At 45.7% G+C, this 17,105-nt stretch overlaps 1 protein-coding gene across 17 annotated transcripts in view; it reads left to right on the top strand.

Moving 5' to 3' along the window:
* Nucleotides 1–17,105, top strand: part of NEDD4L (NEDD4 like E3 ubiquitin protein ligase) — a 491,133-nt gene that overhangs the window by 328,375 nt on the left and 145,653 nt on the right. The window contains exon 1 of one of the 17 annotated variants that reach the window (XM_068251290.1): nt 2,587–2,608. The exons of the other annotated variants lie outside the window; for them this stretch is intronic. The gene's annotated coding sequence lies outside the window, so the exon portion shown is untranslated. Of the gene's footprint in view, nt 1–2,586; nt 2,609–17,105 lie in introns of those variants that run through there. 17 annotated transcript variants of the gene reach the window in all.

Raw genomic sequence — 17,105 nt, 5'->3', positions numbered from 1 at the left:
ATGGCTAATATTGTGGTGAAACTCCACTTACAGTGTGATGTCTTGACCATGGTCCTGACTGTCTGTGAGCCTCGTTGCATTGTGGGAAATGACGTCTGTTTCTGACTGCCAAGCAACCAGTCAGGGCTCGTTTCCACTAGAGCGAATCTGCATGCGTTTCCTGCATGCAGATTCGCTCAACCAATACAAGTGGATGGCACCGTTTCCACTTGTCAGGAATTCTGTGCAGCTCGCTATGCAGAAAAAATCTGCACAGCAGAGCCGTCAGAATTCGCACGCCGCACACCCGCACGCGAATCGTCGGTAATGTAACTAAATAGGAAAACCGCAAGCTCTTTAGTCTTGTGGTTTTCACGGCGTTTCTGCGTGCGATTTCGTCTAAAAACCAATGTCAATGCTCGCCGGCATTGACATGGTTAAAATCGCGTCGTTAAAACCGCGGGTGATTCCGCGTGAAAATTCGCATGCGCAACCGCATGCGGATTCGTTGACGCGGTTTCCGCGAGCAAATCGCGCCGCTCAAGTGGAAACGTACCCTGACTCCCTCTGTGCATATGTATATCTGTAAAAAAACAAAACAAAACAAAAAAACTTTTTAGCCTATTGCATTGCTGGAGGTGTGGTTATAGATAATGGCAGTTGGTGCTGTCGTGTTTTTTTTTTTTTGTTTTTGTTTTTTTGTTTTGTTTTTTTGATCAACAGGACATCAAGGAAACTGGTATTTTTAAAAAAGGAAATAAACATGGCAGCCTACATTATCCGTACAACAAAGATCTCTAGGGCGTCCACCTTCCATCCATAGATTTATTTCCACATAAGTGACAGTGTAAATGTACAATCAAATTATTCATACTTCAGTGCTTAAAGGGACACTTAAGTCAAACAAAAAAAAATAGTTTTACTCACCTAGGGCTTCCAATAGCCCACTGCAGCTGTCCGGTACCCTCGCCGTCTCCCTCCGATCCTCCTGGCCCTACCGGCAGCCACTTCCTGTTTCGGTGACAGGAGCTGACAGGCTGGGGAGGTGAGTGATTCTTCGCGTTCCCAGACACATTAGCACCCTCTGTGCTGCTATATGATATATGCTATAGCAGCATAGATGGCGCTATTGTGGCCAGGAACGCGAAGAATCACTTGCGTCCCCAGCCTGTCAGCTCCTGTCACCGAAACAGGAAGTGGCTGCCGGCGGGGCCAAGAGGATCGGAGGGAGACGGCGAGGGCACCGGACAGCTGCAGGGGGCTATTGGAAGCCCCAGGTGAGTTTTTTTTGTTTGACTTAAGTGTCCCTTTAAAGAGGAACTCTAGTGAAAATAATGTAATAAAAAGTGCTTCATTTTTACAATAATTATGTATAAATGATTTAGTCAGTGTTTGCTCATTGTAAAATCTTTCCTCTCCCTGATTTACATTCTGACATTTATCACATGGTGACAGTTTTACTGTTGGCAAGTGATGTAGCTGCTGCTTGTAGTTTGACAGTTGGAGACCGCTGTAAACAGCTATTTCCCACAATGCAACAAGGTTCACAGACAGAAAACTGCCAGGAGTACCACGGTCCTCAGTTTCTTGTGGGAGGGGTTTCACAACAATATCAGTCATACAGCGCCCCCTGGTGGTCTGTGTAAAGGAATAGATTTCTCATGTAAAAGGGGGTATCTGCTACTGATTGGGATGAAGTTCAATTCTTGGTCGGAGGTTCTCTTTAAGCCATACAAAGACTTGAATACAAGGACAGATCTTGCGTATCCATAGTGTAGCTGGTCATCGGTTTAGGAGGTGGGTGGTGGGCTCAGAAGGTGGCAAGCCTCCATTATCCCTCTCTCGCCTTGTGTTCCCTCCCTTCAGCGTTTCAGGTGTGTATCACACGATTACTTTTTTAGTATCACCGATTTATGTTACATAAATTGTTCCAGGAAAATGAAATTACACCATTGTCAGTAGCAGTTACTTTAAATATACACCTCATGAGGGGGTAAAAAAAAATGTATTTCCTACATAGAATAGTTTGTGATTATGAAGGCGGGTTTGAGTGGATATGAAAAAAAAACAAATGCAATTTATATATAGAAACTCTTACAAAAATACCACGGCGATCAAAACCAGTTAGCTACACAAAAGGCATTTTTTTGTTGTTGTTGTTGCTTATAGGTTTCACGTTGCGTTCTGGGAAATCTACAGTTTTTTTTTTTTTTTTATGTAAAAATTTGATGCCTCTCCAGCACACACAAAGCCCCTGCTGCATTATCAATAATCTATGTGTTAAGGTATGCATCCCCCCGTCCTATGTTAGCTGCAAGACATAAATTATTGGAGGACCAGTTGCCATGGCAACAGCCTCATAAAATGATGTGTAGGTGAATGCAGAGGTACAGAAAGAAAGCAAGAGGGGCGAAAAAAAGAAAAAAAAATGCACCGTCACAGCAGAAAATTGATTGGTGAATTAACCGGCTGGCGAGGCGATTGTTTGAGCGGCTTTAAAAAAAACAGAATAAAGAGGGGGTGTGAGTTCTAAGTTTGTGTCGGCGGCGCTGCACGTTTGGCTTTGTCTGGTGAGCGGTGGAAGACTGGAAGTAATAAAGCGGAGCAGGGAGGTTCCCCGCCGTGCAGCGTGAGTGGCGATTTCTTTGTCTTGTTTTTTATACCCCCGTGAGTGCGACCGTTATTCACCTCCACGTGCTGCTGTGTGTGTGCCTCAGGGCATCCATCCTCTGTCGCTGTGCCAGGGGCAAGCTAAGCCCCCCCCTCTCCCTCTGGGCTTCCTAGCCAGGCAGCGTAGAGGGGCTTGTTGTCACTGGGCAGGCATGGGAGATGGACATTTGTAAAGGAAATCTGAAGCAATGGGAGTACGGAGGCTGCCATATTGCTATCACATTCTGAACATGCTATTTGCCTTGTTGTCGTGCTGATCTTTTGTTAGGATTGCCCACATTGTATTATTTTTGCATATTTTTATAGCGCTGACATCTTCAGCAGCGATGTACAGAGTGTATTGTCTTGTCACTTAACTGCCCCTCAGAGGGGCTCACAATCTAATCCCTGCCGTAGTCCTTGGTCTGTGTATCATGTAGTGTATGTATTGTAGTCTAGGGCCAATTTAGGAGGAAGCCAATTAACTTATTTGTTTTTGGGGGTGTGGGAGGAAACTGGAATGCCCGGAGGAAACCCACACAGATACGGGGAGGACATACAAACTCCTTGCAGATAGTGCACTGGCTGGTATTCAAACTGGGGACCCAGCGCAGCAAGGCGAAAGTGCTAAACACTGTGCCAACTGCCACGAGCTTACAGGACACCTGAAGTGAGGAGGAGATGGAGGCTGACATTTAACTTTTTTTTTTTTTTTTAACCAATACCAGTTGCCTGGCTGCCCTGCTGATCTTCTGCCTTGAATTATTTGTGCCATAGACCCTGCATGATCAGGTGACTGTCTGAATTCTGACTGGATTTAGCTGCATGTTTGTTTCAGGTGTGTGATTCAGACACTTCTGCAGCCAAATAAATCAGCAGGGCTGCCCGGTGACTGGCATTGTTTAAAGGGAAATTTAATATGGCAACCTCTATATTCTTCACTTCAGCCAGCAGACTCTACACACAATGTGTCTCCATATTCTGGGTTAGTCACTCAGAGGCACAGCATCAGAACCACATTTAGCAGCATCTTACAAGACTTCTCTGGATCTTCTCCCCTCCTGGAACACACTTCCTCAAAACATCTGCCACTCACCCACACTTACCTTTTTTTAAAAAAACTTTTTTTTCCTAAAAACTCCTCTTCAGGCAAGCATACTCTCCTACCTAGGAAACTTTGGCCATTGACAACCATTTCTACCATCTCGTAGACAGCTTCCCTTTACCTACTGTCCTACCCCTTAACCCTTTAGACTGTAAGGCCTTTTGGCCAGGGCTCTCTTACCCTTTTGTCTCACAATGCTGTGATATGGGTGTACATACCTTTCCAACCCCTGTGTAAAAATATGTAGCTCATTTTTTTTTGTTTTTTTCACTGCATCAGCCGTATTCCACCATGGTCTTGCATTAACTGTTGTATTGTTTGTTGTATTGTTATACCCTGTATGCTGTAGTGCAGGGACACGGAAGATTCTGGCGCTATATAAATCAATAATAATAATGAAGCATTCGCTAAGAGCACCTTGATGCTTTTCTGACTTCAGATTTCCTTTAATAGATTTGACACCGTAAGAATTTGTGAATAATCTGATTTTTTTTTTATTGATTTTTTTTTTTATCTTCCTGCAGAAGCTGCTGCCAAATCAGTGTCGCTGCAATGTCTGTATTAGAATAACAATGGGAGTTGGTTATTGAGGTTCTGCTTCTGTTTGTTTCAGATTCTGTTTTCATTCAGTGGCAGCTAGGGCTGATGGGAAGCATTAGGAGTGCTGTCAGCTGGGTACAGGCAACAAACAGCCACCGCTCAGGATTATGGGATCTGTAGTCATGTGTAAAATAGAAAGTTTATGCAACAGTATAACTTCTCAGTAGCTCTGTTGCTAGAATAGTGCTAAATTGTTGTTTTCTGACTATTTAAAAGATAACTGTAATAAGAGAGGTATGGAGGCTGCCAATTGTATTTTCTTTTAAAGCTAATGGGAACCGGTGTCAAAAAAAAAAAAAGTCAAATACTTACCTAAGGAGAGGGAAGGCTCGGTCCTAATGAGCCTTCCCTCTCCTCTCCCGGTGCCCAGGCCCACGCAGGAACCTCCGTAGCAGTATTCGACCGTTTTAGTTAAATACTGCCACTTCCGCCGCCGAAGGGATGTTTCGGAAATCTTCGGGAGCACTCGGGCTCCCGAAGATGGGCCGCTGCATACTGCGCATGCGCGAGTGCCCTCTGACGCGCTGGGGCGTGTCTATGACGCACTCGCGTGTGCGCCGTATGGAGCCGCAGGCCTTCGGGAGCCCGAGTGCTCCCGAAGACTTCCGAAGTCCCCGCGGCAGCGCTTTGCACGGAGGATCCACCGGGCACCAGGAGAGGAGAGGGAAAGCTCATTAGGACTCACATCCTTCCCTCTCCTTAGGTGAGTATCTTTTTTTTTTTTTTTTTTTTTTTTTTTACTGGGATTACATTGGCTTTAAGTAATACCAGTTTGTCTGGTTGTCCTGCTGATTCTCTGTCTGTAATACTAATAGCCATAGACTCTGAACGAGCATGCAGTAGATCAAGTGTTTGACATTATTGTCAGATCTGACAAATTAGCTGCTTGTTTCTGGTGTGATTCAGACACTACTGCAGCCAAATAGATCAGCAGGACTGCCAGGCAACTGGTATTGTTTAAAAGGAAATAAATATGGCAGCCTCCATATTCTTCTCACTTCAATTGTACTTTAATGTTTGCCAATAACAAAATGGTTTTAAGGGAAACCTGAAGTGAGGAGTATGAAAGCTGCCATTTTTATTCTCTTATAAACAATGCCGGTTGCCAGGCTGACATGCTGATTTGGCCTTAGTTGTTTCACACACCTGCAACAAGCATGCCGCCAGTGCAGTTAGAGCATCTGATCTGCAGCTCATTCTGTCCAGTGACAGTATTAGACACAGAGCAGAAGTAGAGTAGTCAGGCAACTCGTGTTGCTTATTAGAGGCTGAAGATGCAGCCTCCCTATTACTCACACTTCAGGTACCCCATAGGAACTTTTTTTATGTACGGTAAATTAAGTTAGAGTATGCTTAGGAACGTTCCGCTATGATGATCCTGATACGAAGCAGGATAAAAAGGGTGCAGGGGTTCTTTTAGAAAAACTGCACGCCTTAGGTTTATTTATAAAAGCTGCGATTAGCGGCAAAGAAAGGAAATTTTGGCACACGACAGTGGCAGTCATCGGGCACAGAAACTTACTTTCATTGCCGCAAAACACTGCTTTTATGATAACCGCAATATGCGGCAAACAAAGTGCATTTTAACAGCTGGAATCGCCCGATTAGCGTTAATGATTTGAAATAATGGCGCCCAATAGAATCCCAGGCGCCGGGGCTTTCGGAAATGCAAGTAGCGGCATTGCATAGCGGGCGCGGATGCAATGCTGCAATCACTGCTGTGACTTTTGCTTTGTATTTTCTTCACACTTGTTTCTTATGTATGAGATGGGGCAGCGTTGGAAGGATACTTCCTGTGACATTACTGTGGGAAAGGAATAAAGTTATTTTGGATAAATAAGTCCTATGGACACGATCAGGATTGTTGTGTAAGTCCACGCTGGATCAGGTTCCACTTAGTCTGACTCGATACAACCTATCATGCTGCTCACTTAATCTTTTTGCTTTTATTTTTCATTGGTCAGTTTGAGCTGCTTCACATCTCCGCTTGGGTGCGTGACCCCCAGGTTATGCTGTCTGTGCTCTGTACATGGATGACTTGCGCTCCTATTGGTTAGTTTGGGGCATCTCCTGCTGCTGCCGCCCCCCCTCCCTTATAGATGTGAGTCACTTGTGTTTGGAGTATATCATTTTGCTGCCTTAAAACAGAAGGTATTTACAATGACTCGGCTTTAATTGAGCAAGTGTGGTTTCCCACAATGCTTCCAACCTGTATATGTGAGTCCCCTTTTGTTATGCCCCTAAAGCAGGGCACACATCCAGAACCGTTGGTGTATAACAAGCCTATACCTTTCCACATTTTACAGAGCCACATCAACCAAACATGCATCATGGGAAACCACAGTTGCTCACTTAAAGCAAACCTGGGGATCCTAAAGTCAAAAATTTAGATGCTGTATAAACTTGTATGTAAGCCGACCTGTGTTTAAGCCCAGGTAACCACTTTTCCCCCCAAAAAAGGAAAAAGTGATTGACTCGCTTATATGCCCCTCCCCAATATAGCCCCCTCCACAGCAGGCAGATGTCCCCCCCCCCCCCAGTTCAAGTCATCCCTCCTCCCCATAGCCAGATGTGCCTCAAAGATGATACAGCTGTCTTAAGAAGCCACTAGATGGCGTCATAGATATGAGACACATCAATTGCCACACAGGAAGAATCATTGATCATTGCACTGCTGACACGTTGCTGGCATGCTCCCCTCCACAAGCCGGGGAACATGGGTAGTCTTTAGCAGCGCACTCTGCACACCATGTTTCAGGGGATGGGGGTGCCCAAACACAGCAGGGTGCAAGCTGGCAAGAGCAGGATCACTAGTGCATGATCCTTACGCTCCTCTGCCATTAACAAAACCTGCTCCAACATCTGTTCTGCTCCACTGGCTCGCAAATAAGCCGAGGGTGAAACGCTTAAGCATTTTTTTAATGCTGAAAAATTAGGCTTATACGTGAGTATATACAGTATTTACCTCAGGAGAGGGAAGCCTCTGGATCCTACACAGGCTTCCTCATCCCACTCCGTTCCTCCATTTCAGCGCGGGGATCTCCAGAGTCCGCACTGCACAGGCACAGATGTAGCACAAAGCCACCTGAGAAGCGCGGGCGAGGTCCGTCGACAAGACAAAACCAATGGGCTTGCACAATTCTCTGCACTGGAACGGCGAGAAGGAGGGCAATGGAGGAAGCCTCTGGAGCAGGCCTGGGCAAACTAAGACGCTATGAGGGCAGCCCGCCAATAGGGAGCTGCATTTCCCTCCTCCCCTTCTTCTGCCCGCCTTTATTTATAATAAATACGCACAAGAAGTAATGTTGCTTAATCGCTCGTTCCGGCGGCAATTTCCATGGCAATGGCAGCATCATGTGACCGTGTACCAGCGCAGCACATGACTCTGCTGTCGCCATGGAGATCACCGCTGGAATGAACGATCAGGTGAGTTGCACCCATCACGCCTTGGCCACACAAGTCCGGAGGAGGGAGGGAGAAGGAGCAAAAAGAGTTTGCCCAGGTCTTCTCTGGAGCATCCTGAGGCTTCCCTCTCCCGAGGTAAGTACCTACATTGGGCCCCCTTTTCCTCTTCACGTTCACTTTAAGGCTCCCTGCACGTGGCAAATCCATTTTGCAATTCCGATTTTCCCTGAATGCAATCAACAGAAAAACGGAGGAAAAAAACGTAGCATGCATTAACGATTAAAAATCTGAATCAGAATCGGATGTAAAAACCGATTAAAAATCTGAATCGCATGCAGTGTGCAGGGAGCCTAAAGCTGATTTGTTGCAAATACCTTCTGTTAGGAATGTAATGCTTCTCCTCTCCTAGTGGTTCGGAGTCACCATGAGCTTTTTTGGATATTCTGTTGTTGGGAGCTGCAATAACTCCCACTTAAAGAGAAACCGTGACCAAGAATTGAACTTCATCCCAATCAGTAGCTGATACCCCCTTTTACATACAATATCTTTTCCTTTTCACAAGCCGATCATCAGGGGGCTCTGTGTGACTGATATTGTGGTGAAACCCCTCCCACAGGAAACTGTGAGGACCATGGTCCTGGCAGTTTCCTGTCTCGTTGCATTGTGGGAAATAACAGCTTTTTACAGCTTTTTCCAACTGCCAAAAAAGCAAGCAGCAGCTACTTCCACTGACCTCACCGTCCAGCAGTAGAAATGTCAACATGTGATAAATGACAGAATGTAAATCAGGGAGAGGAAAGCTTTTACAATCGGCAAACACTGACTTAATCATTTATACATTATTATTATTATTATTGTTGTAAAAAATGAAGCACTTATTACATTTTTACTGGAGTTCCTCTTTAAAGGGGCACTGCTGTGAAAAATTGTAAAATGGCAAATATGTGCAAATATAGACAAATAAGCAGTGCATTTCTTCCAGAGTAAAATGAGCTATAAATTCCTTTTCTCCTATGTTGCTGTCACTTACAGTAGGTAGTAGAAATCTGACAGAAGTGACAGGTTTTGGACTAGTCCATCTCTTCTTAGGGGATTCTCTGCAAGGTTTTTATTCTTTATAAAGATATTCCCTAAAAAAGGATTCATACAAAGAAGCTGGCCGCCTTCCCTGCTCCCTGCAGTTGGACAGAGTAACTGCAATTCACTAAGTGCTTTTGAAAATAAATACCTGAGAATCCCCTATAAAGAGATGGACTAGTCCAAAACCTGTCACTTCTATCAGATTTCTACTACCTACTGTAAGTGACAGCAACATAGGAGAAAAGTAATTTATGGCTCATTTTACTCTGGAAAAAATGTACTTCTTATTTGTATATGTTTGTATACATTTTAAATGATAGTTTTTCGCTGCAGTGCCCCTCTAACTGACTAATATGGGCTGCCTCAGCCTGGCCGGTCTTTGTTGTTTGAACCATCTTTTCCTCTGCTCCTCTTTCTGTGATGGAAAGTACAGATTGTATTTGTCACGGCTCAGGCGATGTTGCTGAGCGGTGGAGAGAGCTGCAGGACTCCATTGAAGCCGTTCTCTGGCATATTCCGCTGCTTTTGTAATGGAGGTGCTCTGTATTGTATGGCCGGCTAGAACGTGGCCTGCTGCGTGGGCTGTGCATTGCAATGTGATGTAATAACGTGTGTGCCTTCCTGATCCACGTGCAAGCGGCGTTCTCAGACAGTCGTGTGGGCGTTACAGCAAGTCTGACAGACTGTGCTGTACGAGAAAAACTTGGCAATTGCTGTAGCTTCAAGGATGTACATTCACATGGCCAGATGAGGAACTATATGCATGGGAATGATCACATGTTCAGCATTGTGGCTCTATCCCTGGGAATAGTCACGTGATCTGTGGAGGAGCATGTAGCATTGAGGACCCTGATCAGCGGAAGTGCTATATGCATATCCATGATCCCCTGACTGTTAGCGACAAGCAAATGACGCCAGAGCATGATTTAATTCAGCGACACATCAGTCTGCCAATGGGATCATTAGAGGGGGGTTGCCAGTGTTTCTCCCCCCCACCTATACTGGGGGTGGGGCACCTTGGCGACCTATACTGGGGGAGACTCCTTGGCGACCTGTACTGGGACACGCGCACCTTTGCTACCAATACTGGGGGGGGGGAGATTAAGGTGCCCCCCCCCCCCAGTGGTAACAAAGGTGTGTCCCGGGGGGGGGGGGGGGACGACACCTTGGCTACCAATACTGGGGGTGGCTACATATACTGGGATTGGTTTTCTATACTGGCATAGCTATTTATACTTGTGGGGCACCCTGGCTACCTATACTGGGGGGGATGCCCTGGCTACCTATGCTGGGGGGGGAACCTTATTGGACACCTACCTATACTGGAGGGCTACCTATTTGGGGAGGTGTGAGGGGAACCTTAGGCTATGTATTATTGAAGCAAGGGCCTCTTGTGGGGGGCACAAATTGTGATCTGTTTTTGGCCACCTAAACCTTAGCCGCATCCCTGATTCTAACCCTGTATCTATAGTAACTTCAGTAGAAGAGAGATTTCAGGCACTGCAGTGTTAACAGACTTGCCAGAGAGCTTCCCTGATTGCACGGTGCTGAGAGCAGTGTTCCATATTGAGCAATAAGATCATTATAGGAATAATCTGATACTGTGCTGCAGATGAAATGACTCGGGCGTCAGGACAGTATGTGCCGTTCACCATTGTATCTGCCGAACTGTCAGGAATTCTCTGCATTTCCTCTGACATGTCCCTGATCCCTTGCTGGGTGTTCTCTGGCTGCGATTTACATCGGATACCTTCTAAATGGGAACTCCTCCTACACATGGCCACTCACGTCCTCTATATATAGCATTTGTAATTCTGAGGAGGTTGATGGGCGTCTTGCCAAAAAACTGAACCGTGAAAAAGAAGTATTATGAGAGCAACTGGTATGAAGGGTAACACAAACCTTATTTGACCGCAAATATTTTATTGTAAGATATACTTGATACAGAAAAACCTATCTGAGGCTTCATTTTTTTTTTCCCTGCTCGTAAATCTTTAGGTTTGACACCCGTTACTCTATACCTACATGGCCAAGGCTCTCTCAGCTTCTAGGAGGGGCGTGGCACATGAGCCAATCCTCTTGTTGACCCCAATTGCGAGGGGGCGTGGCTCTCACAAGCACTGCCCTCACATTCTGAGAAGTGGGTTGGTGTGACTATGAAGGGATGACTCAGGGCTGGCATGGCATTGTGTGCATTTGGCAGGGTGTTGCACGTGGTATTAGGACATTGTGGTCCAAGTGCCAAGAATACACTTGAAGGGTAAAGTCAAATGACTGCCGAAGGTGTAGACCCCTGTCGGTATTATATAGTATTTATATAGCGCCGATCTCTTCCGCGGCGCTGTACAGAGTATAGTGTCTTGTCGCTTAACTGTCCATCAGAGGAGCTCACAATCTAATCCCTACCATTGCCATATGTGTGTATGTATTTGTAGCCTAGGGCCAATGTATAGGGAAGCCAGTTAACGTATATGTATGTTTTTGTGATGTGGGAGGAAACCAGGGTGCCCGGAGGAAACCCACACAGGCATGGGAGTAACATACAAACTCCATGCATATAGTGCCCTGGCTGGGATTCGAGCCGGGGACCCAGCGCTGCAAGGAGAGAGCGCTAACCACTACGCCACCGTGCTGCTCACTGACCCCTGTTGGGAAGGAACTCATCGGAATTGAATCCATATTGGATGATTCCATTATAACTAGATTTACGTGCAATAATCCAGTTAGTTAGTTTTGGCACCCGAGCACAAACCCCTGCAAAATGGGTCTAGGGCAGGGCTGTCCAAATGGCAGCCCACAAGCTGCATCGAGCCATTGTGTGCTGCTTGCTGTATCACTCCTCCTCCTCTCACTTTTTCCGCCATGCCCTTTCTCTATGCTTAGCTCCTTCCCCCAAAGCCAGGATGTTGCCGCTCTGCCCTCTCCAGACCAAGACTCCCGGGAGTTTTGCCCTCCATGTCCACGAAGCTGGACAGCACTAGTGTAGGGTGTTCCCGAAGACTGAAGTCCCCAGGAGCTGGGGACACTGCTGTGTGCTCGAAACGTACTTACTTTCCCCCATTACTGCCATGTTTGCTGTCCATGGTCATGATTTAAAAAAAAAAAGTTACTGAAAACTTGTTGGAATCCAAGCACGGTTTCATTCATTAAGTACACAACACAGATGACATTGATGATGCATAAATACTCTTAATAGTCTTTTATTGGTGAAAGATATGTACTTAATATGAGAGCCTCATTACATTGTAAGTAAATCCGTAGACCTAACTTATCCAGACTTCCTGTAGGGCAAGACTGGAAAATTCCCCTGTTCAGGCCAGACTGCATACCCAGCATGGTTCTCCACCCACAACTTAAGCTCCCTTAGAGACGGCTTCTAATAAGAAAAAGGTTCAGCAGTGATGACCCAGTTCTTCTCGGCTGACGCTGCTGAGGATCCTGATTGCTGGCATCTGGCAGTGCTGGCCAAGGTGTTCCAGTTCAGAAGGTGCAGTAGTGTTCATTTCTGTGGTAGGTCCCGACTCGTGGGCAGCATTCAGCAGGGCTGGGCAAGATAATCTGGCGGTCACAGAAGGTTTTGGCTGCGGCGGCCCTTACTTCCGGTTTAGTGGCTGGCATCACTGAGGGGCTGAACCAGAAGTGTCCTTGCTGTGGTGGAGCAGCCAATGGATAGATGGAGCCGGCATCTAGCGATGCCAAAGGTGTCCCGATCGTCGTGGTGTCTAGCTACCTCAATGGAGCCCGGATCTCCTGGGTAGCAGCGGTGGACTCCACATAGCCCAGTGATGGCTAACTTTGGCACTCCAGCTGTGACAAAACTACAAATCTCATCATGCCTCTGAATCAGCAAGTTATGCTTAGAGCTGACAGAGTATTGCAATGCCTCATGGGACTTGTAGTTCCACCACAGCTGGAGTGCCAAGGTTAGCCATCACTGACACCTCCACTGGCAACAGGTCCAGGCAGCGGCAACGTCGAAAAAACTCCAGGTCCTGGACTCTTAAAGGACGAAAAAATAATAAATGAGCTTTACTCACCTTGGGCTTCCTCCAGCCCCTGGCAGCCGATATGTCCCTCGCCGCAGCTCTGGTTGCTCCCGGTCCCCTCCGGTACAGATGCCGACCTCGCCAAGCCCTGAATAAGTAAAGCTCACTTTTTATTTTTTCCCTGATGACCCCTTTAAATATTTACCTGCACCACGTCCGTACCTTCAAAGATTAGACAAGGGATTGTCCGTAATGTCTGCCAGTAAGTAGTTAAAGGGGAACTGAAGTAAGAGGTATACGGAGGCTGCCATATTTATTTCCTTTTAATCAATACCAGTTGCCTGGCAGCCCTGCTGGTCTAGTTCTCTGCAGTAGTATCTGAATAACACCAGAAACAAGCATGCAGCTAGTCTTGTCAGATCTGACTTTCAAGTCTGAAACACGTGATCTGCTGCATGCTTGTTCAGGGGCTATGGCTAATAGTATTAGAGGCAGAGGATGAGCAAGGCTGCCAGGCAACTGGTATTGCAGCCTCCATATACCTCTCTTCAGTTGTCCTTAAAGATGACGTGCAGGCTGATTGTGGTTCAAACAATATGAACAAATTGGTGAATATTCATCACTTCTTGATCACTCTTCTAATTTTTTACTTCACTTTGCAATGTATTGATTTTTCCCCCCCTTTTCATTAAAGTTCTTCTTTAAAGGACCACTATCGTGAAAAAGTAAGCTGTTAAAATCTGACAGAACCGACAGGTTTTGGGCCAGTCCATCTCCTCATGGGGGATTTTCAGGCTCTTCTTTGTTTTTAACAGCATTTTCTGAACAGCAGTTCCAAAGTCTGACAAAATAGTGTGCAAGTGAGTAGGAAGGCTGGCTGGTATCTTACTATTTTGGTAGTTAGATTGCTGTTCAGGAAAAGCTGTTGAAAACGAAGAAAACCCTGGGAATCCCCCATCAGGAGATGGACTGGCCCAAAACCTGTCAGATTTTAACTGGCTACCTTTTTCACGATAGTGGTCCTTTAATGGCAGTTAGGATGTTGGGTCTTTGATGCACTTGGCACCAGGCTCACTACCCCCCGGCCCTTACAAGACAAGAATGACAATCACTTGCCCACAGTGCTGAAGACTGACAAGTCCACACTGTATTTCCTAACTTTCCATCGTAGAAACAATGACTCCATTCATTGGCTGAGCTGAGCAGGATCATCTTGTTATAGAACAATTGAGGAGAATTTCCATGCCAGTGGCCCTTCTGGAGCAGAACGTTCTCTTGCTGTAATGGTAACTGACACGTCTCAGGTCCTCTGTCGTGTAGTCACACGTGGATGATGCAGCTACAGCATGCTCTCTATAGTACAAAGCTGTCCCATAATGTGACGAGAATCCATGTGCTGGAACACGTTTATCAGAAGATGCTACAAACTGGCAACATAGTGGCCTTCATGTGACCATTCATTCTGTGGGCCAGATTTATCAAGGCATTACGGACCGTTTTTTTTTCTTCTTAAACAGTTTTAACCAGCAGGGGGAACTGTTCTGCATGATGATAAACTTCTCAAATCCTACTTAATAGCGGTGGTTTAGCGTGAATTTCCAGAACTGCACTACAGTTAAACGTGCAAATCCATTCCTAAACCGCAGGAGATTAAGTGCTTAAAGAGAACCCGAGGTGGGATTTTATGTTAGTGGGGCACAGAGGCTGGTTGTGCACACTAACACCAGCCTCTGTTGCCCCATGGTGTGCCTTCCCTCCCGCTGATTGGAGGGAAGTGACGCAGGCGGGTAGCGCCGATACGGAGGAGACGCGGGAGCAGCGCTAAGACAGGCAGAGGTAAACATTGTGCTGGCGACACGCTGTGTGTCGCTAGCACTGCGGGGGCTATAGCGCCGCGCAGGGGGGTCCTGGAGGCACACCATGGGGCAACAAAGGCTGGTGTTAGTGTGCACAACCAGCCTCTGTGCCCCACTAACATAATTAAATCCCACCTCGGGTTCTCTTTAATAGCAGTTCTACAGATAGTGCAGCTGTGCAGACTAGACATGATATCTGAAGTGCTCCTCCCCCTTGCTGCCAGGTGTCCTGTGAAGCTGTTCTGTGCTTAAAGGACAACTGAAGAGAGGTATATGGACGCTGCCATGTTTATTTCCTTTTAAGCAATACCAGTTGCCTGGCAGCCCTGCTTATCCTCTGCCTCTGATACTATTAGCCATAGCCCCTGAACAAGCATGCAGCAGATCAGATGTTTCTGACTTTAAAGTTAGATCTGACAAGACTAGCTGCATGCTTGTTTCTGGTGTTATTTAGATACTACTGCAGAGAAATAGACCAGCAGGGCTGCCAGGCAACTGGTATTGATTAAAAGGAAATAAATATGGCAGCCTCCGTATACCTCTTACTTCAGTTCCCCTTTAACCCTTCCAGTCCTGGGCATTTATCCACTGTTTCAGTTCTAAAACATTTACAGTATATTATATACTTATTTACATTACATCTTCTCAGTTAAAGGAATACTATCGATTCACATTTTTTTTCAATTGACACAGGAATTGTTTGGGAAGTGCTGCTAAGTACTGGTGTATACATTTCAGTAGCAACTTCTTTGTTTACTGTTATCAAAATACTTTCAAACTTTACTGATGCCAAAACTGATGGCTGACTGAGCCATGAGGAGAGGGGAAATTCCCCTCACTCTTGATCAGTTAACTCTGTGTAGCTCTGTGTGTGACAGAGAGAGAGAGAGAGAGCTCCCAACAGCTGCAGCTCCTGTGTCCTGTGTTTCTGACTGACGTGTCTGAAGAGAGCAGAGGAAATGTAACCATTTGTCACAGCTCTTCATACGGTTTTTGCTTTCATAGTTTGATATGTTTGATATTTGCTTTCTGTAGTCTGATATGCAACTCTGGCTGAGCATTGAAGCAGACACCCCTTCTGCAATTGATTTGTCCCAATATAGCTAAATCCTACCCTCAATAAATTACAGCTTTTGCCTCTGATATTTAACATGAAAAGTAGGAAAATGTTTACACAGCTACTTAGACATTATTTGCACACTGTCATTTTAGAACACTTTGGTATCGATAGTATTCCTTTAACCTAAAATAATCTACCGTAAATATATTTATGCTGTTATAACTTCTTTCCTGTATCAATACAGCAGATATATTGGTTACCACGGCAACAGCGATTTCTTTCACACACTGTCTGAGAAACCTTCCTAACTCCCCCTGTTTAAGCACAGTTTAAGAAGGAATCTGCGCTATTTAGTGATTTCTTAATATGTCTGAGACTGTTCTGCACGGGTTTCTTGAAATCTACCAATATTTTGTCTCTGACACTCTTGATAAATCAGAGAAACCGAGAGCCCAATATAGTGTAGTATGTATTGGATCAGGGAGAATTAGTGTGGAGTAAGTATTATACTTACAAACACGGGTTACCGTTTAGGCAACCACTATATAGGCAGGTGGGGAGATTAGACCTGTCCCCACTCAGGATTAAGATGTCACTCTCTGAAGAAGGAAAGGAGGGTTTGTCACCCTTCCAACCACCAAGGGTGGATATCTTGTCAAGTAGATGTACAGAGGCGCCAAAAGGATAAAATATGCTAAAATGTTTATAATATTCGGGTGGCGGCGGTGGACCGGCCACTCAGAAATAGACTCGATGCTGTCGCTTAAGATAAAGACAATTTATTCACATACTCCATGAACAGAACTGCAACGCGTTTCACGGGTATATTCCCGCTTCCTCAGGCAATAAACAGATAGGAGTACACAGTACAGTCTCAAGGTCTACAGAGGCGCTATTCGTGACCTTTAGACTGTACTGTGTACTCCTATCTGTTTATTGCCTGAGGAAGCGGGAATATACCCGTGAAACGCGTTGTGGTTCTGTTCATGGAGTGTGTGAATAAATTGTCTTTATCTTAAGCGACAGCATCGAGTCTATTTCTGAGTGGCCGGTCCACCGCCGCCACCCGAATATTTTAAACATTTTAGCATATTTTATCCTTTTGGCGCCTCTCTACATCTACTCTTGATAAATGTCCCTCTGACTGCTACATGCCTTCATGGCCTTCCTAAAAAGTGACACTGAAAGTGAGAAGGATTTTGGAGGCTGCCATATTTATTTCCTTTTTAACAGTACCAATTCCTTGGCTGTCCGGCTTTGATCATCTGGTTCCAGCACTTCAAACCACTGACCTGGGACAAGGATGCCAAACAGGAGTTCAGTTTGTCTCCAGTAACCAGATGCTTATCTGGGTGAGACTCAGACAGTTCTGAAGCGAGAAGGGT

The sequence above is a fragment of the Hyperolius riggenbachi genome, chromosome 1 (genome assembly GCF_040937935.1).
Source record: "Hyperolius riggenbachi isolate aHypRig1 chromosome 1, aHypRig1.pri, whole genome shotgun sequence".
Lineage (NCBI taxonomy): Eukaryota > Metazoa > Chordata > Amphibia > Anura > Hyperoliidae > Hyperolius > Hyperolius riggenbachi.
This window is presented reverse-complemented; position numbering and strand designations above follow the sequence as displayed.